We start from the raw sequence: 26,918 nt of genomic DNA on the forward strand, positions 1-26,918 counted from the left end.
GTAGTCATTTTTTCATTATCATTGGCTCAAACTCCTGGAACTCCCTCCCCGGCAGCACTGTGAGTGTACCTGCACCACATGGGCGCCAAAGATTCAAGAAAGCGGCTCACCACTACCTTCTCGAGGGAAATTGGAATGGGCAGTGCATGCTGGCCCTGCCAACGATGCCCAATTCCAATGATTGAGTAAAAGAAGAGATAAGACCAACATCAATAGGACTTGATATGAGGTGTTTATCAGAATAGACTTGATCTCAATTAGGATCAATAGGTTTTCTATCCGAATTATTTTTCTATTTCATCTCACTAGATATATCAATGTGGAGACTCGCACTGTATGTGAGGGGTTAATTTTAGTCACGGCGTCTTTCAATGCAGCATAAAGCGAATGAAACAAAAAAGCTGACTAATCAGCCAATTAAATTCAACAGCACACAAATGATTAATGGTCAGCGATGTTCAGCCAAAAAATGTGTGATTCTTGATAAAAGAGGATGGACTTTTGATCAGCAGCATGCAAATTTTATACAACACTAAAACTGAGCACATTCAAACAAAACTGTTTCTCATCTGGATGGGTCTCCGTAGAATCGTTGAGGTCGCAGATGTAATGGTGAGCATGTCTTGTGGTAAAAACAAAAAGGCAGCACTGGCATGAGTCAGCACTTGTTAAATGTCAGCAGATAATATCGTGGGGTAGTTATTAAATGGCAAGTAGGTCTGGAATCCCAAGGTTGTGGTGAAAAGATGGCAGACGGAATTGTGATGGTGAGATAGTCTACATGAAAAGTCTCCGGAGGATACACCACTCAGTAGGCCGACAAAATGCAAATCTCAGTGAATTAATCAGTATAAAGAAGTGAATGGAAACAGATGAGTGAACGATCTGATTTACTTACAGATGAAAAGAAATAAATCTGCCTCAGTCACAGGAACTATTAACATCAAGGATTTTGTGCTCAGATCTTAATATCTCAGCGGACATACAGCATACAGGCATACATCATACAATATCAATTATGTATAATGATTTATAAATGAGGTGGATAATGAACTATCATTACAAATTAAATGTTCAAATTCCCATCTTCAGTCCCTGAAAGATGTGCCTCTGTTCTCATTATATTTTCCCAAGATATCCCTCTGCTGCTGTCTCTAATCATTACATTTCTTTATTCAGTGAGGAGACTGGAACAACCCGTGTTTCTCCAGATCTGCTGCCAACATTATTTGGCGATGGGCTGACAGGGGCAGCTCCTGTCCCAGTGAGGCTCCATTTAGTGATTTGCCCTCAGTTCTGCCTGCCGGACTTCTCTCCTTTTGAACAGCAGCCCAGCTGAAAGACCAGCTGATCAGGGCTGAAAGCGAATGGCAGTCAAGTCAGGATGTGAATTCTCAACACTAAGGTTGGGAAGACACTGGTCTTTATTTTAAAAAAGATCAGACCACCCCAGATCCAACTTTTTAAGTTATTGTCTTGTGTAACTTCGCTAGTATTTCTGCACAGACTAAAAAATCGACGAGGGGCCAGCACGGTGGCACGGCGGTTAGCACAGTTGCTTCACAGCTCCAGGGTCCCAGGTTCGATTCCCAGCTTGGGTCACTGTCTGTGCGGAGCCTGCATGTTCTCCCCGTGTGTGCGTGGGTTTCCTCCCACAGTCCAAAGATGTGCAGGTTAGCTGGATTGACCAAGATAAATTGCCCTGAGCGTCCAAAAAGGTTAGGTGGGGTTACTGGGTTACGGGGATAGGATGGAGGTATGGGCTTGGGTAGGGTGCTCTTTCCAAGGGCTGGTACGACTCGATGGGCCGAATGGTCTCTTCCTGCACTTTAAATTCTATGAGATTTTAAGTTCAGTGTAGTGTTAATTGAAGCGTGAAAAGTAATTTCCAGCTGGAATGAAATAAATTAAAATAGTTTTCTGGTATTCTCTTCAGATGATTTAATTTTCAAGATTTGTGATAATGGTGTGAGAATACATCAGTGTTGATAAACACACAGAAATGTCAACTGTAAGAGTACAATTCTTTTGCAATTACCCAGACCTGTTATTCGCTGAGAATAATACATCATATACGTTCAAAATGTGGATCTTTGTCTGCTTAAGCTATGCAAGCTCGCTCACATTCATCAGTGTGGAAAGTTGTACACAACCCTAGGCTTCTGCTGACATTTGGATGATTATTTCTACATAGAAATATGCAGGACAAGAGAAAAGACAACGGGCGCAATTCTCCCATCAGGAAACTAGGGCGTCATTCTCCGACCCCCCAGCGGGTCGGAGAATGGCCGTTGGCCGCCATGAATCCCGCCCCCGCCGTTTGCCGAAGTCTCCGAAGGGAGAAAAGTCGGCGGGGCGTTAATGGCGCCGCAGACGTCGTAGAATGGCACGGGTGGGAGCAAGGCAGCCGATTTTGGGCCTGCCGATATTCTCCCGTCCGGATGGGCCGAAGTCCCGTCGGCGTGATGACCGGTCACGTCGAGGTAAATCAAACCTCCTTTTAATCGGCGTCAACCTGTGCTCCAGGTTCACGCCGACCAGCGTGGAGGTGGGTGACGGCCTGGGGGGTTGGTCGCTGGGCAGGCGATGGCGTGGCCGCAGTCTGAATGTGTGGGGGAGGTGTGTGTAGGGTTGTGTGTGTGTGTGTGCGGCGGGGGGGGGGTGGTTAGAGTGGGCTGGACTCCGGGGGAGTGCCGGGAGGGGGGGGGTCAGTGCCGGGGAGGGGGATGGGGGGGTCCGTGCCGGGGAGGAGGATGGGGGGGGTCCGTGCCGGGGAGGGGAATGGGGGGGTCAGTGCCGGGGAGGGGGATGGGGGGGCTGTCCGTGCCGGGGAGGGGGATGGGGGGGGGTCCGTGCCGGGGAGGAGGATGGGGGGGGTCCGTGCGGGGAGGAGGATGGGGGGGGGGGTCCATGCCGGGGAGGAGGATGGGGGGTCCGTGCCGGGGAGGGGGATGGGGGGGTGGTCCGTGCCGGGGAGGAGGATGGGGGGGTCCGTGCCAGGGAGGAGGATGGGGGGGTCCGTGCCGGGGAGGAGGATGGGGTCCGTGCCGGGGAGGAGGATGGGGGGCCCGTGCCGGGGAGGGGGATGGGGGTGGGGTCCGTGCCAGGGAGGAGGAAGGGGGGGTCCGTGCCGGGGATGAGGATAGGGTCCGTGCCGGGGAGGGGGGGTGCGAGGGCAAGTAAGTTGGTCCACCTGGCCAGGTGCCAGCCTCCAACAGTTGGACCCATGCGGTCCATGCCACCTGCTGGCTGGGGGGAGGAGGGGGTATGGGCAATGATGACATGTCGTCGTTCCCCTCCCCCCCCCCCCCCCCCCACAAGGCCGTCATGTTTTCCGATCATCCAGCGATGTTGGCCGTCGTGGCGGCAGCTGCTAATGTCTATGTTGCCCTGGATGAGGAGGAGGAGGAGCGTGCCAGAGAGGCGGCGCAGGCTGCCGCACAGGGGCAGGCAGCAGCCGCCCAGGCTGGAGGGACACCTGACCGACAGGACGAGGAGGGGGAGGAGGACGTCGCGGCCCCATGGCAACGGAGGCACCCGAGGGCGCCCCGTGTGTCCCGGCCCCGGCAGTCATACCAGGACCTCACGGACCGGGAATGCAGGAGGAGACTCCGGATGAGCCGGAAAACCGTGGCACACATCTGCCACCTGCTGGCACACCTGTCACCGCGTGGCACTGGCGGGGGACACCCTCTCCCCGTGTCCGTCAAGGTTACGCTGGCCCTGAACGTTTATGCAACGGGGTCATTCCAGGCACCGAGTGGGGACCTGTCCGGCATATCGCAGACATCGGTGCATCGGTGCATCCGGGCAGTGACAGACGCCCTATATGCTATGGCGCACCGCTACATCCGCTTCCCTGTGCACCGGGCCAGCCAAGATGCCCGGGCCGTGGGCTTCTCTGCCGTGGTCGGGTTCCCCATGACCCAGGGCGCGATTAATGGGATGCACGTCGCCGTGCGGCCACCTGCAGATAACAGGGCCGTGTTCACCAATAGGAAGGGGACCTATTCGATGAACATACAGGTGGTCTGTGACCACCGCATGATGATCCTGCACGTCTGCGCCCGTTACCCGGGCAGTGTACACGACTCATACGTGTTGTCGCGGTCATCCATCACCGGCATGTACGAGGGACGCCATCCCCGGCTGAGGGGCTGGTTGCTGGGCGACAGGGGCTACCCATTGCGATCGTGGCTGATGACGCCTATACGGAGGCCACGCAATGAGGCGGAGAAATGCTACAATGATGCCCATGTAGCGGCAAGGGGAGTGATCGAGAGGTGCTTTGGCGTGCTGAAGATGCATTTCAGGTGCCTGGACCTCTCTGGGGGCGCCCTCCAGTATCTGTCAGATAGGGTCGGCCGCATCATTGTGGTGTACTGCGTCCTGCACAACATAGCCCAGCAGAGGGGCGATGTGCCGCAGGCAGAGGAGGGCGGAGTGGAGGAGCAGCAGGAAGAGGCGCAGTCCTCCCCAGATAAGGGGGATGGGGGCAATGGTCAGGGCAGATGGGCTAGACACAGGCGGGTGGCTGTCCACCGATACCGGCTGGCCCAGTGGGCACGGGACAGGCTGATAGCCGCCCGCTTCACTGACTAGATGGGCGTGGGAATCGGGTAGTATGGCCACAGACCGCACACCATGGCAACAGCTGACCACCCACACCCCCCACCCATCCACCCACCCAACACCCTCACCCCCCTCCCCAACCCCACCCACCCCACCCGCATGCACACCACCCCCCCCCCATTGCCGATCCACCTGCGGCACAACGGCCGGGCTCACACAGTTGCCGGTGGACGCATGTCTATTGCAGGCCATGGAGGATGATGACAACCCGCCCTGCGATGAGCTCCTGGCTCCACATCTTCGGACTATGTCTGACCCATGGCCACAGTACCACCATCCACCCGGACCACCCCTGCATGCGGCTGTGACACTGTAGCGCACGGTCCCGTCCACTGCCCGGGGGGATGTTGATGGCGGCCCAGGGGGAAGGGGCAGACTCACCTGGGGCTGAGGTAAGACCACCCCTCACACACACACACTTGCGCTCAACGTACATGACACCCCCGCACGCTTTGGACAGAGCACAAAGGCAGCTTCTGTAGGTGTAACATTGACTTTAATAACCAAACGAGTTCATGCACGTGCCCTAGCCCCTAAAACTCATCTGTGCCCTGCACCCGTGCCAACTTACTCAGTGTCTAATTGTTTGGCCTTACGGGCCCTTTGACTACATTTACGTGGTTCCCCAGATGGTACAGCAGAACTGGAGGTGGACTCCTGTGATTCCTGCCCTCTGACACTGGATCCCTTTGGCGGCCGTTTCCTGGGGCGTCCTGGCCTAGATGGGCCAGGCTGCGGCCCGGGCGACTGGGATGGCGAGCTGCCAGCCTGTCCTGCCCGTTGCCCACCCGGTGCACCTGGGACAGAAGGGGAGGAGTCCGAGGTGTCGCGGTGTTCCGGGACCTCCCCTACAGGGGGACCCGGGACGGACCACAGCACCTCCTCCTCCCTCGGGGTGCCCGATGGCCCCCAGGCCTCTACATGGGTGGGGGATGCGAACGGACTGGCCATCCGACGCCCCCCCCGACATCTGGCGCTGCCAGTCCTGGAGGCCCGTGCTGGTATCGACAGGGGTCTGCAGGTTTGCAGCCATGGAGCCCAGGGGATTGGCAAACCCCGTCTGTGACTGTGCGACGCCGGCTCGCACATGGCCAATGGCGCCGATGCCCTCAGCGATGGCCTGCTGAGACTGGGCCATGGACTGCTGAGACTGGGCTATGGCCTGCAGAGACTGGGCTATGGCCTGCTGAGACTGGGCCATGGCCTGCAGAGACTGGGCTATGGACTGCTGAGACTGGGCCATGGCGTTGAGCGCCTCTGCCATCTGCCGCTGGCACTGGCTCATGGCCTCCTGTGAGAGGGCAGCCATGTCCTGGGCCACAGACGCCGCCTGCACGGAAAGCCCCAGGCCTCGCAAACCGTTCCCCATGTCTGACACCGTCGCACCCATTGCCTCCACCGCGGACGCCACCCGTGCGGTGTCGGCCTGGGTGGCACGTATGACCGGCACCACTCCCAGCTCCTGGACGCGGGTGGACTCCTCCACCTGCAACTGCAGCCGCCGCAAGCCGGCCGTCACCCTCTTCGCTCGTCTCCGGTTCGGTGGTAGCTCCACGAACCCGGGATCCATCTGGGCGGCAGATGTTCGCTTGGGCTGGGCTGCCCTCCGACCGCCCGGCCCCTCTGCTGCTCCTACCTCCACCTGCTGTACCGGGTGGGCTGTGTTGTGCGCACCAGTGAGTGTACCAGACGCCTCATCACTAAAGTGCCCAAGCGAGGTGAGTGTTTCTGCGATGGTGGAGGGCGTTGATGACAGCAGTGGCGTTGTGTCGTGCTCTTCGTCCCACTCTGAGTCCATGGCACTTTGGGGTGGGGGTTCCTCTCCACCCATCCACTCTGTGTCACTGTCCGGTATTTCGTCTTCCTGGGTTGTGCTGTCCCGGGTAGGGGTGTCCTGGGTAGTGGTGTCCTGGGTAGTGGTGTCCTGGGTAGTGGTGTCCTGGCTCGGCTGTGACGGGGGCCTGTGGCTGCCCCTCTCGTCGCTGGGTGGCACACGCCTGCGTCGTCGCAACCGCACGAGACGGGGGCGTCGTCTCCCTGTTGCTCCAGGTCTCTCCGTCTCCCGTGGTCTCAAAGGGACATCCTGCGGGCGTCGCATGCCGGAGGGTCCGGGTCTCTCCGTCTCCCGTGGTGTGCGAGGGGCATCCTGCGGGCTTCGCATGCCGGAGGGTCCGAGTCTCTCCGTCTCCCGTGGCCTCCGAGGGGCATCCTGCGGGCGGTCTGCATCTGCGGGGATGGGTGCCTCGACGTTTGCTCCTGCGATACACAATGAAGCATGCATGGTTAGACACGCAGGCAGTGATCTGGTGATATGGGGGAGGGGGAATATGGGGACGGGCTGTCGGTGGCTCACTTGCTGGTGGGCCCCCGACCTCTGCATCAGCAACCTCCCGGTCCTCAGGTCCGCCAGCCAGTTCCAGGGCCCTTTCCTCGTGTTCGGTCAGTGGCCTCTCATCAGTGGGGCCTCCTCCAGTCCTCACATGCTCCCTGGTGTTGTGTGCGCGTTTCTCCTGTGGCGGGGGAGGGGGGGGGGCGGTGGCAGGGATAAAAGGCAACAGTGTTAGACAGGTATATGAATGCACGCCATCGGTTGCGCGTGCATTGCAGAGGTTAAGGTTAGGGCTGGATTCACTTGGGGATATGGGGGATATGGGGGAGGGGGGATATGGGGAGGGGGATATGGGGGAGGGGGATATGGGGGATATGGGGGAGGGGGGATATGGGGGAGGGGGGGATATGGGGAGGGGGGATATGGGGGATATGGGGTAGGGGGATATGGGGGAGGGGGATATGGGGGAGGGGGGATATGGGGGAGGGGGGATATGGGGGAGGGGGGATATGGGGGAGGGGGGATATGGGGAGGGGGACATGGGGGAGGGGGGACATGGGGGAGGGGGGATATGGGGGAGGGGGATATGGGGAGGGGGGATATGGGGGGTATGGGGAGGGGGGATATGGGGGATATGGGGAGGGGGGATATGGGGGAGGGGGGATATGGGGGATATGGGGGAGGGGGGAAATGGGGGAGGGGGGATATGGGGGATATGGATATGGGGAGGGGGGGGAGGCTCACCCTGCCTGCTCTGACCAGGTCGTTCACCTTCTTGTGGCACTGGGTGCCTGTCCGTGGTGTCAGGGCCACAGCGGTGACGGCCTCTGCCACCTCCCTCCACAGACGCCGGCTGTGGCGTGGGGCAACTCTGCGGCCGTGCCCGGGATACAGGATGTCCCTCCTCTGCTCCACTGCGTCCAGGAGCGCCTCCACATCCCGTGACTGGAATCTCGGGGCTGAGCGGCGGCCGGCCATCCGGTCGGGTGTTCCGGTCGGGTATTCCGGTCGGGTGGGGGGGAGCAGGCGTCCTTATGAGCCGTCACGCCGTGCGGCGTGTATGACGTTGCACCGCGTGAACCACGTGAGCAAGCGCGGATCCCGTCACGTCGCTGCTAGTCCATTTCGGGCCGGAGTCGTCGCGATGATTTTTGCGGCGTGACGCAGGTCGGATTTGCGCCGTTTTTTTGCGCCGATCGGCGGACTTTGCGCCGATAACGGAGAATTTCGCCCCTAAGTCCCGACACCAGAGTGAAAACCGGAGTGTTTCACTCTGGCATCGGAGGCCATTCCTAGGCCCCTCTTCTTCCGCATCCGGGGGGCTAGGAACGGCGCCGCGTCATTTACGCGCGCCGGGCCTTGGCGCCGCGTAAAAGCGGTACCGCGTAAATGACTCGACCGGCGCCTCGTAAATGATGTCACCCGCGCATGCATGGATTGGCCGGCGCCAACCCGCGCATGCGCGGTTGCCGTCCTCCCCGCAGCCGCCCCGCAAGAAGATGGCGGATCGATCTTGCGGGACAGTGGAGGAAAGGAGGTCCTCTTTCAGAGAGGCCGGCCTGCCGATGGTGGGCACCGATCGCGGGCCAGACCCCTTTTGAGCCCCACACCCGGCGCAGGAACCCCTCTCGACACCCCACAGGCTGCCCTTCCAGCGTTCCCGCGCTGTTCCCGCCGGCAGCGACCAGGCGTGGATGGCGCCGGCGGGAACCTATCGTGTTGGGCAGGCCGCTCGGCCCATCCGGGCTGGAGAATCGCCGCTCGCCCATTACCAATGGCAAGCGGCGATTCTCCCAGCGGCCAGCCGTGATTCGCGCTGCGAGGGTTTGGGGGGGGGGGGGGGAGAATCGCGTGCGGGCATCGGGACGGTGTGGTCGGACTCGTGCGACGCCGGGCGATTCTCACACCCGGGGCGAAATTCTCCCCAAACGGCGCGATGTCCGCCGACTGGCGCCCAAAACGGCGCCAATCAGACGGGCATCGCCATCTTTGGGGGCTGAGCCCCAACATTGAGGGGCTAGGCCAGCGCCGGAGGGATTTCCGCCCCGCCAGCTGACGGAAACGGCCTTTGTTGCCCCGCCAGCTGGCGCGGAAATGACATATCGGGGCGGCGCATGCGCAGGAGGGTCAGCGGCCGCTGACAGTTTCCCGCGCATGCGCAGTGGAGGGAGTCTCTTCCGCCTCCGCCATGGTGGAGACCGTGGAGGAGGCGGAAGGGAAAGAGTGCACCCACGGCACAGGCCCGCCCGCGGATCGGTGTGCCCCGATCGCGGGCCAGGCCACCGTGGGGGCACCCCCCCGGGTCAGATCGCCCCGCGCCCCCCCCAGGACCCCGGAGCCCGCCCACGCCGCCTTGTCCCGCCGGTAAATAGGTACTTTAATTTACGCCGGCGGGACAGGCAATTTATCAGCGGGACTTGGGCCCATCCGGGCCGGAGAATCGAGCGGGGGGGGGGCCCGCCAACCGGCGCGGCCCGATTCCCGCCCCCGCCGAATATCCGGTACCGGAGACTTCGGCAACCGTCGGGGGCGGGATTCACGGCAACCCCCGGCGATTCTCCGACCCGGCGGGGAGGGTCGGAGAATGACGCCCCCGTTGTGGGGGGGGGGGGGGGAGAATTCCGCCCCTGATTTTGGCACCAAAACGGATTCTCCGTCCCGTCGCTGAACGCGATTCCGGCGCAGGGAGCGGAGAATCCAGCCCACTATTTTTGGGACCATCCCCACCTTTGATCCCAAAGTCGGTGTGGTGGGGTGGGGGGTGGGGATGGCGGGGGTGGGTGTGTGGGAGGGGGGCGTGTGGGCCGGGGGGGGGGGGGGGAGGAGGAAGAGAAATTTCAACCCTTGGTTGAATCTGTAACACTGTGGTAATTTGTTGCGACTTCAAGGAACTTAACCCTGGAGCTTTATTTTTAGACTAATTGCAATCTAAGGGACTTGTGGTGATGCTCATTCTTCATTAATGAGGAGTGGAAAAGTGAACAGGAAGATGTTGTTGGCAACTGCCGCAGCCATTTGGAAATAAAACGTAGTGATTCTGCTGCGATTCCGCTTTCTGCACAATTGAGCAGGTCACAGGAATCCTGACTCATGCTTATCACAACACTGCAAGCAGGCGCAAAAGTGATTTGCTGGAGTTTGTGCACCAAAGTCTCACTTCACCTGCCACGTAAGCCACAATGTTGGGCGGAATTCTCCTCCCCCCCCCCCACGCCGGGTGGGAGAATCACCCGGGCGCTGCGCGAGTCCCACCACGCCGTCCCGACGCACGCATGCGATTCTCCCACCCCCCCCCCAAACCGGCACAGTGCGAATCATGGCGGGGCTCTTGGAAAACGGCGCTTGCAAAAATCCTAGGAAGATGTCGTAGTTTCTCCGCTCCGGGAAAGTACTGGACGACGAAGGGTACTCTGTCGGTTGTGTCCCATGTTTGTCTTCTGAGGAGGTCGGTGCGGTTTTTTGCTGTGGCCCGTTGGAACTGTCGATCGATGAGTCGAGTGCCATATCCCGTTCGTACGAGGGCATCTTTCAACGTCTGTAGATGTCTGTTACGGTCCTCCTCGTCTGAGCAGATCCAGGAACAGTCATCAAAAAGAAAATCCTGGCAGAATTTACTGGTCCCGCACTTGGGGGTTTGCAGTCGAAGGAGGGGGTGCCATTTTTTTGTTAAGAGTTTCCACCTCACTGACGAGGCTTCAGGTTTTTTAGGATCAAGGAAAACCCAAAAGCTTTCTATAGGTATGTCAGGAATAAGCGAATGACTAGGGAAAGAGTAGGACCAGTCAAGGACAGGGATGGGAAGTTGTGTGTGGAGTCTGAAGAGATAGGCGAGATACTAAATGAATATTTTTCGTCAGTATTCACTCAGGAAAAAGAGAATGTTGTGGAGGAGAATGCTGAGACCCAGGCTAATAGAATAGATGGCATTGAGGTACGTAGGGAAGAGGTGTTGGCAATTCTGGACAGGCTGAAAATAGATAAGTCCCCGGGGCCTGATGGGATTTATCCTAGGATTCTCTGGGAAGCCAGGGAAGAGATTGCTGGGCCTTTGGCTTTGATTTTTATGTCATCATTGGCTACAGGAATAGTGCCAGAGGACTGGAGGATAGCAAATGTGGTCCCTTTGTTCAAGAAGGGGGGTAGAGACAACCCCGGCAACTATAGACCGGTGAGCCTCACGTCTGTTGTGGGTAAAGTCTTGGAGGGGATTATAAGAGACAAGATTTATAATCATCTAGATAGGAATAATATGATTAGGGATAGTCAGCATGGCTTTGTGAAGGGTAGGTCATGCCTCACAAACCTTATCGAGTTCTTTGAGAAGGTGACTGAACAGGTAGACGAGGGCAGAGCAGTTGATGTGGTGTATATGGATTTCAGTAAAGCGTTTGATAAGGTTCCTCACGGTAGGCTATTGCAGAAAATACGGAGGCTGGGGATTGAGGGTGATTTAGAGATCCAAGGGGCGGGATTCTCCGCAATCGGCGCGATGTCCGCCGACCGGCGTCAAAAACGACGCGAATCAGACCGACATCGCACCGCCCCAAAGGTGCAGAATCCTCCACCCCTTGAGCGGCCGAGCCCTAACCTTGAGGGGCTAGGCCCACGCCGGACTGATTTCCGCCCCACCAGCTGGTGGGAAAGGCCTTTGGTGCCCTGCCAGCTGGCGCGGAAATGACATTGCTGGGCGGCGCATGCGCGGGAGCGTCAGTGGCCACTCACGGCATCCCCGCGCATGCGCAGTGGAGGGAGTCGCTTCCACCTCCGCCATGATGGAGACCGTGGCGAAGGCGGAAGGAAAAGAGTGCCCCCACGGCACAGGCCCGCCCGCGGATTGGTGGGCCCCGATCGCGGGCCAGGCCACCGTGGGGGCCCCCCCGGGGCCAGATCGCCCCGCGCCCCCGCCAGGACGCGGAGCCCTCCCGCGCCGCCTTGTCCCGCCGTTAAGAGAGGTGGTTTAATCCAATCCGGCGGGACAGGCATTCTAGCAGCGGGACTTCGGCCCATCCGGGCCGGAGAATCGCCGGGGGGGGGGGGGGCCCGCCAACTGGCGTGGCTCGATTCCCGCCCCTGACGAATATCCGGTGCCGGAGAATTCGGCAACCGGCGGGTCGGGATTCACGGCAGCCCCCGGCGATTCTCCGACCCGGTGTGGGGTCGGATAATCGCGCCCAAGATGCGGAGGATTCCGCACCTTTGGGGCGGCGTGATGCCGGACTGATTTGCGCCGTTTTTGGCACCGGTCGGCGGACATCGCGCCGATTAAGGAGAATTTTGCCCCTTGCTCTAGATCTGCAAATTTGCCAAGACCTAATCAATTCTTCCTAGAGCCATACCCTATCACATAAAGATTCATTGAAATCGGTCCATTAGGTTTTGAGATGTGTTCTTTACAAAGGGACTAACAAACGTGGAGAAAAACATAACCTCCAACCAGTGATGGCAGAAGTAACAAGGAAACAATTGCATGGATTTAACCACTCCTGTTTCTTTATTACATTTATGCACCTCTTCCTTGAGGCCTTTCCCCGCCCAGTTGATGCTCTGTAACTACAAATCTGGGGGGAAAAAAATTTTTTTGTTAAGAACTTCCATCTCACTGACGAGGGTTCAGGTAAATCCACATCCAACAATGTGCTCTGAAAACTCTGCTCACATTTTGACAGCTGTGGCAAATCCCATCACAGCAGCTGAGATGCCCACAACATTCTAAAACAATCAACAACATTCCAAACTAAACAGCCCACAACATTCTTTAAAAAAGGACAATTCACCATATATCCCAATGTTAATGGATCTTTTAAAAAATCGAAAATCTGGATCAATGCCTTTCCCAAATGCTAATGTGTTCTTCCTTGGGCCATACCCTTTCTGTATACCATGTTTTGCTGAAATCTATCCATTTGTTTTGAGCTGTGTTGTTCCAAGTCAAACAGACAAACAAGAGGTGAAAATATTACCGCCACAAACCTTCAGTGGTGGGGAAAAATGTACAGCACAGAAAGAGCTCCTTCACCCCAGTATATGATGTGTTAGGATCCCAACGAGAACCCAACTATTTTAAATCTATAAAACTGTGAGGAAATGGTACTGCACCACAAGAGTGATCGCACTGATCAATAGGTAGCTTTTATGTTAAAACAAACTTTAATTTAATCACAGAATTAACCACATTAGCAGCAAAGAAATGGCTTTGCAGTTAACAGTTACAACAGTTCTTAAATAAAAGAAGAAATCTTACCTTACTTCTAAACCTGCCACTATATTCCAATTAAGCAAACCAATATATGTTAAATACCACTCATGAATAAAGTTAACAACCAGGGTTTTACTTGTTTTTCTAAGTGCAGCATCTTTGAAGAGAGAACCTTTCAGGACCAAACTGAAACATCTGTGTTCAGATTAGAGTTCTCGGACCTACTGACTCTTCACAGGGTAACATAGTAGCACAGTGGTTAGCACAGTTGCTTCACAGCTCCAGGGTCCAAGGTTCGATTCCCGGCTCGAGTCACTGTCTGTGCGGAGTCTGCACGTTCTCCTCGTGTCTGCGTGGGTTTCCTCCAGGTGCTCCGGTTTCCTCCCACAAGTCCTCCCAATCTGCCTCCCCCCCCTATTTCCCTCCTTCACCATCAATCCCCCCCCCCCATTTCCCTTCTTCCCTCCTCCTGCCCAATGCCCTGCTCCCCCTCCCCAATTACCTCCTTAACAACCAATCCCTCCTCCCGCCCCAATTCCACCCCCCCCCCCCAAGCGCACCACCCCTCTCCCCGACCATCCTGCTCCACCCTCCAAGGGTCTGTGCAACATCAGTCCAAGGTGGTGGCACTGTGTCAGCACTATCAGCGGGTCACTATACAAGGCAGACAAGTCATGATAACTCGCTGTGAGGAAAGCTCTGGTGCTCCTCAGTTTATGCCAAAGTCTGTCTGCTGCCTTTCTGCTGACAGCGCGCTCACCCCCATCCTCTCAACGGACTCTGCATCGGGGGTGTTTGACCTTGGACCACTGTACTTGCGGGAGGTGGGGGGAGTGGAGGACAACAGGAGGTGGAGGTGCAGGCAGGCCCGCTGTGAAGATTAATGTGACAGAGGCTTCACATGTATCAGGTTTAACATGATTTAAAGGTGAACATTTGACATTTCCATTCCCCTGGCTACAGATAGTGAACCCCCTAGTGCCCACTCAGTGCCCCTCACTCTTCTTGATCTCCTGTGGTCTAGTGCTCCATCTAGGTGTGTCCCCAGGATGCACATCAGAAGTGGAGGCAGCTTGCTTCTTTCCGTGCCCTGTGGCCTTTGATGTCCTATGCCGACGTCCTCTGGAGGGCCTGCAGCCGAAGGGCCTCGGCCGACTTAATAGTGTCACAGGCGTTGCCGTGCCACCCTGCTCTGGCCCCTGCCCTTGAGAGGCGCCGGTGTCAGGAGCGGGGGAATCGGAACAATGGAGACCACCATCGTCTTCTTGGTGGCAGGCCCCCTGATGGCCTCCAGCGCTTCCTCCTCTCTGATGGTGCCTGCGGGACCCTGGCGAACTCCATGGGACAGCGGGGCAGCTGGAGTGAGCTCCAGAAGCCTCTGCGTCACCTGGCCCTGCCAGTCCTGGACACTCCCCATTGTCTGCACCATGTTTGCGATGCCCTCATCGGTGCCCCTCAGTCACTGGGCCACGCTTTGGAGTGCCTCACCAATGTCCATCTGTGTCTGCATATGTCCCTCATCGACTGTGACATGATGTTGAGGCTCTCAGCCATAGTCTTCACATACTGAGCGATGCCATGGACACCACCACTTAAGACGTAGACATTGTGCTCCAGGTTTTCCACTGTGGTCGCCACACTAGTAGTGTTGACCTTGGTGCCACACATGGTTGGCACCATCTCCTGCACCTGAATCCTTGGGACTACTCAAATTGGCTTTACAGTCGCTGGAATATCTCTGACATCCCCTTCTGAATGTCACGGCTGTGTCCTATCATCTGCATCAGCTCTGGGAGAACCTTGTCCAGAGGCTCGGCATCTGATTTGGACCCAGTTGAGTCCTGGGATCCAGCACACCTCCGACTATTGTTTCTCTTGGATGTTCCTACCTCCACCTGATGGATTGGATTTGGATTTGGATTTTGCTTTGTTTTATTGTAACGCATACTGAGGTACAGTGAAAAGTATTGTACTGCATACAGTCCAGACAGATCATCCCATACATGAAAAAACATAGGACATGCATAAATACACAATGTAAATACATAGACTCAGGCATCAGGTAAAGCATATGGAGTGTGGCACTACTCAGTAGGGAGGATGTGAAGAGGTCAGTTCAGTCCATAAGAGGGTCATTCAGGAGTCTGGTAACTGCGGGGAAGAAACTGTTTTTGAATCTGTTAGTGCGTGTTCTCAGACTTTTGTATCCCCTGCATGATGGAAAAGGTTGGAAGAGAGAATAACCTAGGTGGGAGGGGGTCTTTGACTATGTTGCCTGCTTTCCCAAGGCAGCGGGAGGTGTAGACAGAGTCAATGGATGGGAGGTGATTTCACTTGATGGACTGGGCTGTGTTCACGACTCTCTGTAGTTTCTTACGGCCTTGGGCCGAGCAGTTGCCATGCCAGGCTGTGATGCAGTCGCATAGAATGCTTTCTATAGTGCACCTGTAAAAGTTGGTAAGAGTCGATGTGGACATGCCGAATTTCCTTAGTTTCCTGAGGAAGTATAGGTGCTGTTGTGCTTTCTTGGTGGTAGCGTTGACCTCGGTGGATCAGGACAGATTGTTGGTGATGTGCACACCTAGGAATTGGAAGCTGTCAACCATCTCCACCTCGGCCCCATTGATGCAGACAGAGGTGTGCACGATACTTCCCTTCCTGAAGCTCCTTCGTATTGCTGACATTGAGGGAGAGATTGTTGTCATTACACCACTCCACTAGGTTCTCTATCTTCCTCCTGTATTCTGACTCATCGTTCTTTGAGATCCCACCTACCACGGTCATGTCATTGGCAAACATGTAAGAACATAAGAACATAAGAACTAGGAGCAGGAGTAGGCCATCTGGCCCCTCGAGCCTGCTCCACCATTCAATGAGATCATGGCAGATCTTTTGTGGACTCAGCTCCACTTTCCGGCCCGAACACCATAACCCTTAATCCCTTTATTCTTCAAAAAACTATCTATCTTTATCTTAAAAACATTTAATGAATGAGCCTCTACTGCTTCACTGGGCAAGGAATTCCATAGATTCACAACCCTTTGGGTGAAGAAGTTCCTCCTAAACTCAGTCCTAAATCTACTTCCCCTTATTTTGAGGCTATGCCCCCTAGTTCTGCTTTCACCCGCCAGTGGAAACAACCTGCCTGCATCTATCCTATCTATTCCCTTCATAATCTTATATGTTTCTATAAGATCCCCCCTCATCCTTCTAAATTCCAAAGAGTACAGTCCCAGTCTACTCAACCTCTCCTCGTAATCCAACCCCTTCAGCTCTGGGATTAACCTAATGAATCTCCTCTGCACACCCTCCAGTGCCAGTACGTCCTTTCTCAAGTAAGGAGACCAAAACTGAACACAATACTCGAGGTGTGACCTCACTAACACCTTATACAATTGCAGCAGAACCTCCCTAGTCTTAAACTCCATCCCTCTAGCAATGAAGGACAAAATTCCATTTGCCTTCTTAATCACCTGTTGCACCTGAAAACCAACTTTTTGCGACTCATGCACTAGCACACCCAGGTCTCTCTGCACAGCAGCATGTTTTAATATTTTATCATTTAAATAATAATCCCTTTTGCTGTTATTCCTACCAAAATGGATAACCTCACATTTTTCAACATTGTATTCCATCTGCCAGACCCTAGCCCATTCACTTAGCCTATCCAAATCCCTCTGCAGACTTCCAGTATCCTCTGCACTTTTTGCTTTACCACTTATCTTAGTGTCGTCTGTAAACTTGGACACATTGCCCTTGGTCCCCAACTCCAAATCATCTATGTAAATTGTGAACAGTTGTGGGCCCAACACTGATCCCTGAGGGACACCACTAACTACTGATTGCCAACCAGAGAAACACTCATTAATCCCCACTCTTTGCTTTCTATTAATTAACCAATCCTCTATCCATGCTACTACTTTCCCCTTAATGCCATGCATCTTTATCTTATGCAACAACCTTTTGTGTGTCACCTTGTCAAAGGCTTTCTGGAAATCCAGATATACCACATCCATTGGCTCCCCGTTATCTACCGCACTGTTAATGTCCTCAAAAAATTCCACTAAATTAGTTAGGCACGACCTGCCCTTTATGAACCCATGCTGCATCTGTCCAATGGGACAATTTCCATCCAGATGCCTCGTTATTTCTTCCTTGATGATAGATTCCAGCATCTTCCCTACTACCGAAGTTAAGCTCACTGGCCTATAATTACCCGCTTTCTGCCTACCTCCTTTTTTAAACAGTGGTGTCACCTTTGCTAATTTCCAATCCGCCGGGACCACACCAGAGTCTAGTGAATTTTGGTAAATTATCACTAGTGCATTTGCAATTTCCCTAGCCAACTCTTTTAGCACTCTGGGATGCATTCCATCAGGTCCAGGAGACGTGTCTACCTTTAGCCCCATTAGCTTGCCCATCACTACCTCCTTGGTGATAACAATCCTCTCAAGGTCCTCACCTGTCATAGCCTCATTTCCATCAGTCACTGGCATGTTATTTGTGTCTTCCACTGTGAAGACCGACCCAAAAAACCTGTTCAGTTCCTCAGCCATTTCCTCATCTCCCATTACTAAATCTCCCTTCTCATCCTCTAAAGGACCAATATTTACCTTGGCCACTCTTTTTTGTTTTATGTATTTGTAGAAACTTTTACTATCTGTTTTTATATTCTGAGCAAGTTTACTCTCATAATCTATCTTACTCTTCTTTATAGCTTTTTTAGTAGCTTTCTGTTGCCCCCTAAAGATTTCCCAGTCCTCTAGTCTCCCACTGATCTTTGCTACTTTGTATGTTTTTTCCTTCAATTTGATACTCTCCCTTATTTCCTTAGATATCCACGGTCGATTTTCCCTCTTTTTACCACCCTTCCTTTTTGTTGGTATAAACCTTTGCTGGGCACTGTGAAAAATCACTTGGAAGGTTCTCCACTGTTCCTCAACTGTTTCACCATAAAGTCTTTGCTCCCAGTCTACCTTAGCTAGTTCTTCTCTCATCCCATTGTAATCTCCTTTGTTTAAGCACAAAACTCTAGTGCTTGATTTTACCTTCTCACCCTCCATCTGAATTTTAAATTCCACCATATTGTGATCGCTCCTTCCGAGAGGATCCCTAACTATGAGATCCTGAATCAATCCTGTCTCATTACACAGGACCAGATCTAGGACCGCTTGTTCCCTCGTAGGTTCCATTACATACTGTTCTAGGAAACTATCGCGGATACATTCTATAAACTCCTCCTCAAGGCTGCCTTGACTGACCTGGTTAAACCAATCGACATGTAGATTAAAATCCCCCATGATAATTGCTGTGCCATTTCTACATGCATCTGTTATTTCTTTGTTTATTGCCTGCCCCACCATAATGTTACTATTTGGTGGCCTATAGATTACTCCTATCAGTGACTTTTTCGCCTTACTATTCCTGATTTCCACCCAAATGGATTCAACCTTATCCTCCATAGCACCGATGTCATCCCTTACTGTTGCCCGGATGTCATCCTTAAATAACAGAGCTACACCACCTCCCTTACCATCCACTCTGTCCTTCCGAAAGGTTTGATACCCTCGGATATTTAACTCCCAGTCGTGACCATCCTTTAACCATGTTTCAGTAATGGCCACTAAATCATAGTCATTGTAGCCATCATGTAGATGGAGTTGAGCCAAATTCTGCCCACAGTCATGTGTGTATAGGGAATAGAGGAGGGGGTTAAGTATGCAGCCTTGCGGGGCCCCGGTATTGAGGACTATCGTGGAGGAGATGTTGCTGTTTATCCTTACTGATTGGGGTCTATGGAAGTCGAGGATACAGTTGCAGATGGAGGAACCAAGTCCTAGGTTTTGGAGCTTTGATATCAGCTTGGCTGGGCTTATGGAGTTGAAGGCAGAGCTGTAGTCAATGAATAGGAGTCTGACGTAGGAGTCCTTGTTGTCAAGATGCTCCAGGGATGGGTGTAGGGCAGGGAGATGGCATCTGCTGTGGACCAGTTGTGGAGGCATGCAAATTGCAATGGATCAAGGCATTTTAGGAGTATGGAGTTGATGTGTCTCATGACGAACCCCTCGAAACATCAGATTTGTGTGCATCAGCAACTGTGTGGTGTTGACTAGATTGTGCCCCAGAAGCCTGTCCAGAAGGCCTGTGTGTTTGTTTCTGCACTGATGGAAGGTGGTGGTGCTGGTGGTTGGGGGGGGGGGGGGGGGCGGGGGGGGGTGATAGCTCTGATGCCTCGATGGTGGTTTCTTTGGAGCTCTTCTCCAAGGTGGTCTCTTGGGTGGCAGAGGGCAATGACTTCAGATGGCCCAGCCTCATCAGATGGAGATCCTGCAGGACAATGGAAATGTGGTCAGTGAGAGGGAAGGATCATTTTGTCTCACATAAACAACTCACTTGAGACAGGTCATCTGTGCGAAGAGGAAATGGATCCTCACCTCTGTGGAACAGGCCAACCTTGCTGTCGGTGACTGCTTTCTCTTCAGACAAATCCGGGTTTTCCAGTGCTCGTTCTTCATAGGGGGTGAGGATGTGGATGTCTGGCATCCCAGCCCGCGCCCCACCCCCCACCCGTTTTGGCCATTTCTCGCTTATTATGGGCTATCTTCTCCTGCGGGGATAAAGAGAGGACAGTGTGAGCTGCTTGCTTGATGGGTCGGGGGGCCTGTCGCAGGTGGCATGTGTGGGCACTGCTCCTGGAGGTTGTGTTGATAGGTGCCGGGGGTACTGAGGGACAAGAACGAAGATCAGGGGCGAGATTCTCCGACCCCCCCCGCCGGGTCGGAGAATCGCCGGGGGCTGGCGTGAATCCCGCCCCCGCCGGTTGCCGAATTCTCCACCACCGGATATTCGGCGGGGGCGGGAATCATGCCGCGCCAGTTGGCGGGCCACCCCCCCGCGATTCTCCGGCCCGGATGGGCCGAAGTCCCGCCGCTAAAATGCCTGTCCCGCCAGCGTAGATTAAACCACCTACCTTACCGGCGGGACAAGGCGGCGCGGGTGGGCTCCGGGGTCCTGGGGGGGGGGGCGCGGGGCGATCTGGCCTGGGGGGTGCCCCCACGGAGGCCTGGCCCGCGATCGGGGCCCACCAATCCGCGGGCGGGCCTGTGCCGTGGGGGCACTCTTTCCCTTCCGCCTTCGCCACGGTCTCCACCATGGTGGAGGCGGTAGAGACTCCCTCCACTGCGCATGCGCGGGAATGCCGTCAGCGGCCGCTGATGCTCCCGCGCATGCGCCGTCCAGAGATGTCATTTCCGCGCCAGCTGGCGGGGCACCAAAGGCCTTTTCCGCCAGCTGGCGGGGCGGAAATTTGTCCGGCGCGGGCCTAGCCCCTTAAGGTTGGGGCTCGGCCCCCAAAGATGCAGAGCATTCCGCACCTTTGGGGCGGCGCGATGCCCGACTGATTTGCGCCGTTTTGGGCGCCAGTCGGCGGACATCCCGCCGTTTCCGGAGAATTTCGCCCCTGATGTGGGGAGGGTATGAGTTGTCAGCCAGTGATTTGTGGAGGGGGTTTTGGGGATTTGAGGGGTGGCAGGCGGAACTGATGCCAGGAGAGAGGTGGTAACTTACCCTTGCAGATCGGTGGTGGTCGTTAGTCTTCTTCTGACATTGGACGGCGGTCCTCCTTGTCATGCTGCCCGAACTGACACTGCCTCCCAGGCAGCATTACTGACCCTGCTGTTGGTCCTCCGACCCCCTCAATGGAACAGGGTGGCCTGCCTCTCAACCACAGCGTCAGAAGCCTGACCAAGTTGGCATCACCAAAGTAAGGAGCAGGTCTGCTCGCTACCATGTTTGTGTGTTGACAGGGAGTGAGCGGTGAGGGAGCATTTAAAAGCAGCTCCCCGTGAGGGTAGCACAAGTGGATAGCACTGTGGCTTCACAGCGCCAGGATCCAGGTTCGATTCCCCGCTGGGTCACTGTCTGTGCAGAGTCTGCACGTGCTCCCCGTGTCTGCGTGGGTTTCCTCCGGGTGCTCCGGTTTCCTCCCACAGTCTAAAGACATGCAGGTTAGGTGGATTGGCCACGATAAATTGCCCTCAGTGACCAAAAAGGTTTTGAGGGGTTATTGGGTTACCGGGATAGGGTGGAAGTGAGGGCTTAAGTGGGTCGGTGCAGACTTGATGGGCCGAATGGCCTCCTTCTGCATTATATGTTCTATGTTGTTAGCAGCGAGAAGGTAAGGCCCAAGTCAGACGGCATGGCCGCCAGTAATATCCAGAATCTCGTGGGGGATCATTCTTGGCACTAAGTGCTGTCGAATACAGGCCGCAATCTCGCCAATGTGGCTGTGGAGAAACAACCCGCTAAGCGTGCCCAAAATGACACTTCAGTGTGAGATTTATAGCTTCCAATCTTATTTCTGTCTGATTTCTCTCTGTCGGCAACAGAACTTTCTCTTTGTCCTTTATTTTGGTTTCCCTGGTTAGTCAGGTCTGCCTCCAGCAAAGTCTTAACTTGTACCAGTTCTGCATATTCATTTCTCCTTTATCTGCTCACAGGTTGGGAAGTATTTTCCTTTCACTGTCTCCTCTTTGTCATTCAGCTGCTTCTTCCGCTCCTCAATCTGTTTCCTGTGGCTTTCGCTTTCCTCTGGGAACATAGATCATTGATGAGTCTCTGCCAACTGCTTCTTCAGTTTGTTCAGAGTGACGTTCAATTCATTTTGCTTCTCTTTGTATTTTTCCAGAGGAACCAACTTTGACCTGAAGGATTCTTGTAATGAAGGCCATTTCCTTTTCTATATGAAGTCAGCTTGCTTCATCGTGAGCTTGCCTGTCATTCAATAGAGTCTCCTTGAATTTATTTTGGGATGCTTCCATTCTGATCTTGAAGGACAACCAATTATTCCTCCAATGTTTATTTTCTTGTTGCCCTCTTGCCGACTCATTCTGGGTTTCAATACATCAATTTGTTATTACTGAGAGTTCCAACTTTATCTGAAGCAATATTCAATGTCCTCTGTAGTTCCTCATGTTTTTCTCATGGCTACATATTGTTTCTTCACAAAGTCATTCATGGAATCATAGAATCACTACAGTGCAGAAAGAGGCCATTCGGCCCATTGGGTCTGCATCGACCCTCTGAAAGAGCACCCCACCTAGGCCCATTCCCTGACTTATCCCCGTAACCTCACCTAACCTGCAAATCCCTGGACACTAAGGGGCAATTTTTATCATAGCCAATTCACTTAACCTGCACATCTTTGGTCTGTGGAAGGAAACCCACACAGACACGGGGAGAAAGTGCAAACTCCACACAGACAGTCACCCAAGGTCGGAATTGAACCCGATTCCCTGGTGCTGTGAGGCAGCATTGCCAACCAGTGTACCACCATGCCACCTGGTGACTTTTTTCAGGTCAATACTTCTTTGTGTGCTTTTTCTTCCTGCTGTTTTGCTTGGCTGCACATCTGGTTGCGTTTTCCAAACTCCCGTTGTTATTTGCTACCTGTGGAATTGGCGTTCATTATTTCCTCTTGATACATTTGTGTCATTACTGTTTGTTCAGATCGTGAACAGCTTAGTTAATTGAAGACTTTAGTTTTCAAGGGTATATACTCAGCTTGAATTTTGCACTTCCACTCTTCCAGTTCAGCTCTGATGCGAACATTTTCCTAAAGAACAGCTTCATATGGCTTTTTCCACATTTTCCTTCTGTTGAATTACCTCAGTTGGCTTTCCTTCTTTCACAACAATCTGCTCACTCCATACTGTTGTGGTGTCGATGCAATGTCAGTATTTTCAAAGAGCTCTATGTCTAAGCCTTTTGGCTGCCTCTCAGCTATTTCTTTCTTTTGCACTAAATTCTGTAGCTCATGCATTTCATTGTACTGACATGATCGGTAACTGTCTACAGGTTTGAACCTTGTGGCGGTATCGAAAGATACCTGGCGACTCTAGAGCAAACATAATTAGGATTGAGGAAGGCGACCCATATTGACCGCCATATTCAGAGCCAACCAAAGAGAGCAACAACTTGGAGTCTGAAATACCTGTCAAAACCTTTTAATATCTCAACAAATGTTGCCGAGAATTGGTCAAGTGTTGTACTTACCCGTAAATGAACCAAAGACGAATGAAACTTGTCACCTTGTACTTCTTCTGATTCCTAATTTTAAAAAAAATTTAGAGTATCCAATTCATTTTTTCCAATTAATGGGTAATTTAGCGTGGCCAATCCACCTAGCCTGCATATCTTTTGGGTTGTGGGGTCGAAACCCATGCAAACACAGGGAGAATGTGCAAACTCCACACGGACAGTGACCCAGAACCGGGATCGAACCTGGGACCTCGGCGCCGTGAGGCAACCGTGCTAACCACTTGCACCACCGTGCTGCCACTTCTGATTCCTTATTAAATCTTATCATTTTCCTGGAAACTAAAAATTTCTCCAAGATTCCCACTCTTTTGCCTGGTTTAGCCATTTTTGAATCCAAAATGTGCCTGGCTCTGGTAATTTTCTGTACATGGCCATTATTTTTTTTCTTAGTTTACAGCTCTAAATGTAATTGTCCCTTTAACACTATCAATGCAGTTATCATTTTTCATGCAGGTTGTGTTCAGCCTATTGGTTTCTTTGTGTTTGATTTCCCCATGCTTTTTTGGGGATCCCTCCATTCATGGAGTTTAAGTTTTTAAAAATGACCAGCAATTTCTTCACTGGGCTATGAAAACGAATTGCACGTTAATTCTTTCTTCTTTTGTTTAACTCTGCAGGTTTTCTTTCTGTGAACATCCCTCGCTTTTCTGATTTGGCAGACTCTTCAGCAATCAGCTGCTTTGTTTTTTGTTAAGGATTTTGAACTTTTGGAACTTTGCCTTTAGAAAAAAATGTCACTGCAGCGATTTCTGCCTTTAAAGTTCTGTAAAAAGGTTTCCCGTTTCTCTACTTTCTCAGACTTTCTTCTCTTTTTTTTACTGTGCTTTGCAAGTCTCTCTCTAATTCTATTTTTGAAGCTGTCGACTTTTTGGAGCATCAGCTGCCGGAATCTGCTGAGCCTCTGGGACTGCCACCTATTCTACAATGGAAGTGGAACTTTGTTTTGGGGACTTTTTTCACCCTCTTGTGAACTGACCAGGTTCTTTGACACTACATCAGTCAGGGTATTACAATTTTAGAAGTTTTGCTCACATGCCTTTGTGATCTGACTAGGTTTTTTAACTCTACGTCACTCAAGATTTTAGATTTTATTTTGTAGTTCTGCTCACCCGTTTTTATGATCTGACCAGGGTTATTTTACTGTGTCGCTCAATGTCCTTGCTTCTTTTTTCCCGAAGTTCTACTCACCCACCTTTGTGCTCCAACCAGGCTTTTGTTTTATTCTGCATCACTTGGGGGTTTTGCAATGGTCTTCACTCACTCTCATGGATTCCTTAACACACAAGTCTGTGTTGAAGCTTCTTGAACTGGTTCTTCATTTTTTCCTGTTAGGCACATAATAATAATCTTTATTGTCACAAGTAGGCTTACATTGCAATGAAGTTGCTGTGAAAAGCCCCGAGTCGCCACATTCCAGCGCCTGTTTGGGTACATGGAGGGAGAATTCAGAATGTCCAAATTACCTAAGTCTTTCGGGACTTGTGGGAGGAAACTGGAGCACCCGGAGGAAACCCACGCAGACATTGGGAGAACATGCAGACTCCTCACAGACAGTGAGCCAAGCCGGGAACCGAACCTAGGACCCTGGCGCTGTGAAGCAACAATACTATCCACTGTGCTACACATGCCATTATGGGTAGGCTTTGGCTGCACTTAGTTGTTCATATCTTGAGATTCTGCTTTATGTTTCTCTTTTATCCCATCGCTGTCACCATGTTATAATACCACCACTGATCACTATGTTGCATTATGGTGTTACTGGTGATGTCTCAATGATGAGATCTTGAGAATTGTATGTTTCAACATGAACCATTTATTGTTAATCTTTAACTATGTACAGATCTCAGTTAATGTCATGCATGGTGCTGGTTCTCCCAGACAGGTTCCTTCTAGAGTGTTCTCTCAGTCATTTACCATGTGACTCCATGCATCATACCATGGGCAGTGCTATTCTTCAGTTCCACATTAGCTTGCTCTATTGGATACCTTTACATTATAATGGCATGCAAACACATGTAATATCATACAACAGAAGTTAGCATATGGACAGAAACTAGTCAGGACCATATATATAGTTATGTGTTAATAATAGACAGTTATTATTCAACCATACAAGTCTCTTTTGAGAGAACACTCAACCTTACAACAGTGATCCCTTTGAAACATATTTTTAAGGGGCTTGAAGGCTGGATACTGCAAGGATATTTTCCTGGGCTGGGATTCTAGAACTAGGTGCACAGGATCAGAATAAGGGGCAAAATTCTCTGTTATCGGCGCAAAGTCCGCCGATCAGCGCAAAAAACGGCGCAAACCTGACTTGCGTCACGCCGGAAAAATGGTTCAAAAGTCTCCGGCCCTAAAGGGGCTAGCAGCGACGTGACGGGATCCGCGCTTGCGCACGTGGTTCACGCCGTGCAGCGTCATACGCGCCGCACGGCGTGACGGCTCATAAGGCCGCGCTGCTCCCCCCCACCCGACCGGAACACCCGACCGGATGGCCGGCCGCCGCTCAGCCCCGAGGTTCCAGTCACGGGATGTGGAGGCGCTCCTGGACGCAGTGGAGCAGAGGAGGGACGCCCTGTATCCCGGGCACGGCCGCAGAGTTGCCCCACGCCACAGCCGGCGTCTGTGGAGGGAGGTGGCAGAGGCCGTCACCGCTGCGGCCCTGACACCACGGACAGGCACCCAGTGCCACAAGAAGGTGAACGACCTTGTCAGAGCAGGCAAGGTGAGCCTCGCCTATATCCCCCCCTCCCCCATATCCCCCCTCCCCCATATCCCCCCTCCCCATATCCCCATCCCCCCCTCCCCCATATCCCCCATATCCTCCCCTCCCCCATATCCCCCCTCCCCCATATCCCCCCTCCCCCAGATCCCCATCCCCATATCCCCCCCACCCCATATCCCCCCTCCCCATATCCCCCCATCCCCCATATCCCCCCTCCCCATATCCCCCCTCCCCATATCCCCCCTCCCCCATATCCCCCTCCCCCATATACCCCCTCCCCATATCCTCCCTCCCCAATATCCCCCTCCCCCATATCCCCCCCTCCCCCATATCCCCCATAGCCCCCCTCCCCCATAGCCCCCCTCCCCCATATCCCCCCTCCCCATATCCCCCCTCCCCTATATCACCTGATCACTGCCTGCGTGTCTAACCATGCATGCTTCATTGTGTATCGCAGCAGCAAACGTCGAGGCACCCATCCCCGCAGATGCAGACCGCCCGCAGGATGCCCCTCGCACACCACGGGAGACGGAGAGACCCGGACCCTCCGGCATGCGACGCCCGCAGGATGCCCCTCGCACACCAGGGGAGACGGAGAGACCCGGACCCTCCGGCATGCGACGCCCGCAGGATGCCCCTCGCACACCACGGGAGACGGAGAGACCCGGACCCTCCGGCATGCAACGCCCGCAGGATGCCCCTCGCACACCACGGGAGACGGAGAGACCTGGAGCAACAGGGAGACGACACCCCCGTCACGTGCGGGAGCGACGACGCAGGCGTGTGCCACCCAACGACGAGGGGGGCAGCCACAGGCGCCCGTCACATCCGAGCCAGGACACCACTACCCAGGACACCACTACCCAGGACACCACTACCCAGGACACCACTACCCAGGTCACCACTACCCAGGACACCACTACCCAGGACACCAC

The 26,918-nt window shown here is 53.7% G+C and overlaps 1 long non-coding RNA gene across 1 annotated transcript in view; it reads left to right on the forward strand.

The window, feature by feature from the left end:
• The first annotated feature begins 530 nt into the window (after positions 1-530).
• LOC140400147 (uncharacterized) overlaps positions 531-26,918 on the forward strand; it is a 41,457-nt gene continuing 15,069 nt past the window's right edge. The window contains exon 1 of the long non-coding RNA XR_011938069.1: positions 531-612. This is a non-coding gene — a long non-coding RNA (uncharacterized lncRNA). The remainder of the gene's footprint in view (positions 613-26,918) is intronic.

This window comes from Scyliorhinus torazame, chromosome 2, assembly GCF_047496885.1.
Source record: "Scyliorhinus torazame isolate Kashiwa2021f chromosome 2, sScyTor2.1, whole genome shotgun sequence".
NCBI lineage: Eukaryota > Metazoa > Chordata > Chondrichthyes > Carcharhiniformes > Scyliorhinidae > Scyliorhinus > Scyliorhinus torazame.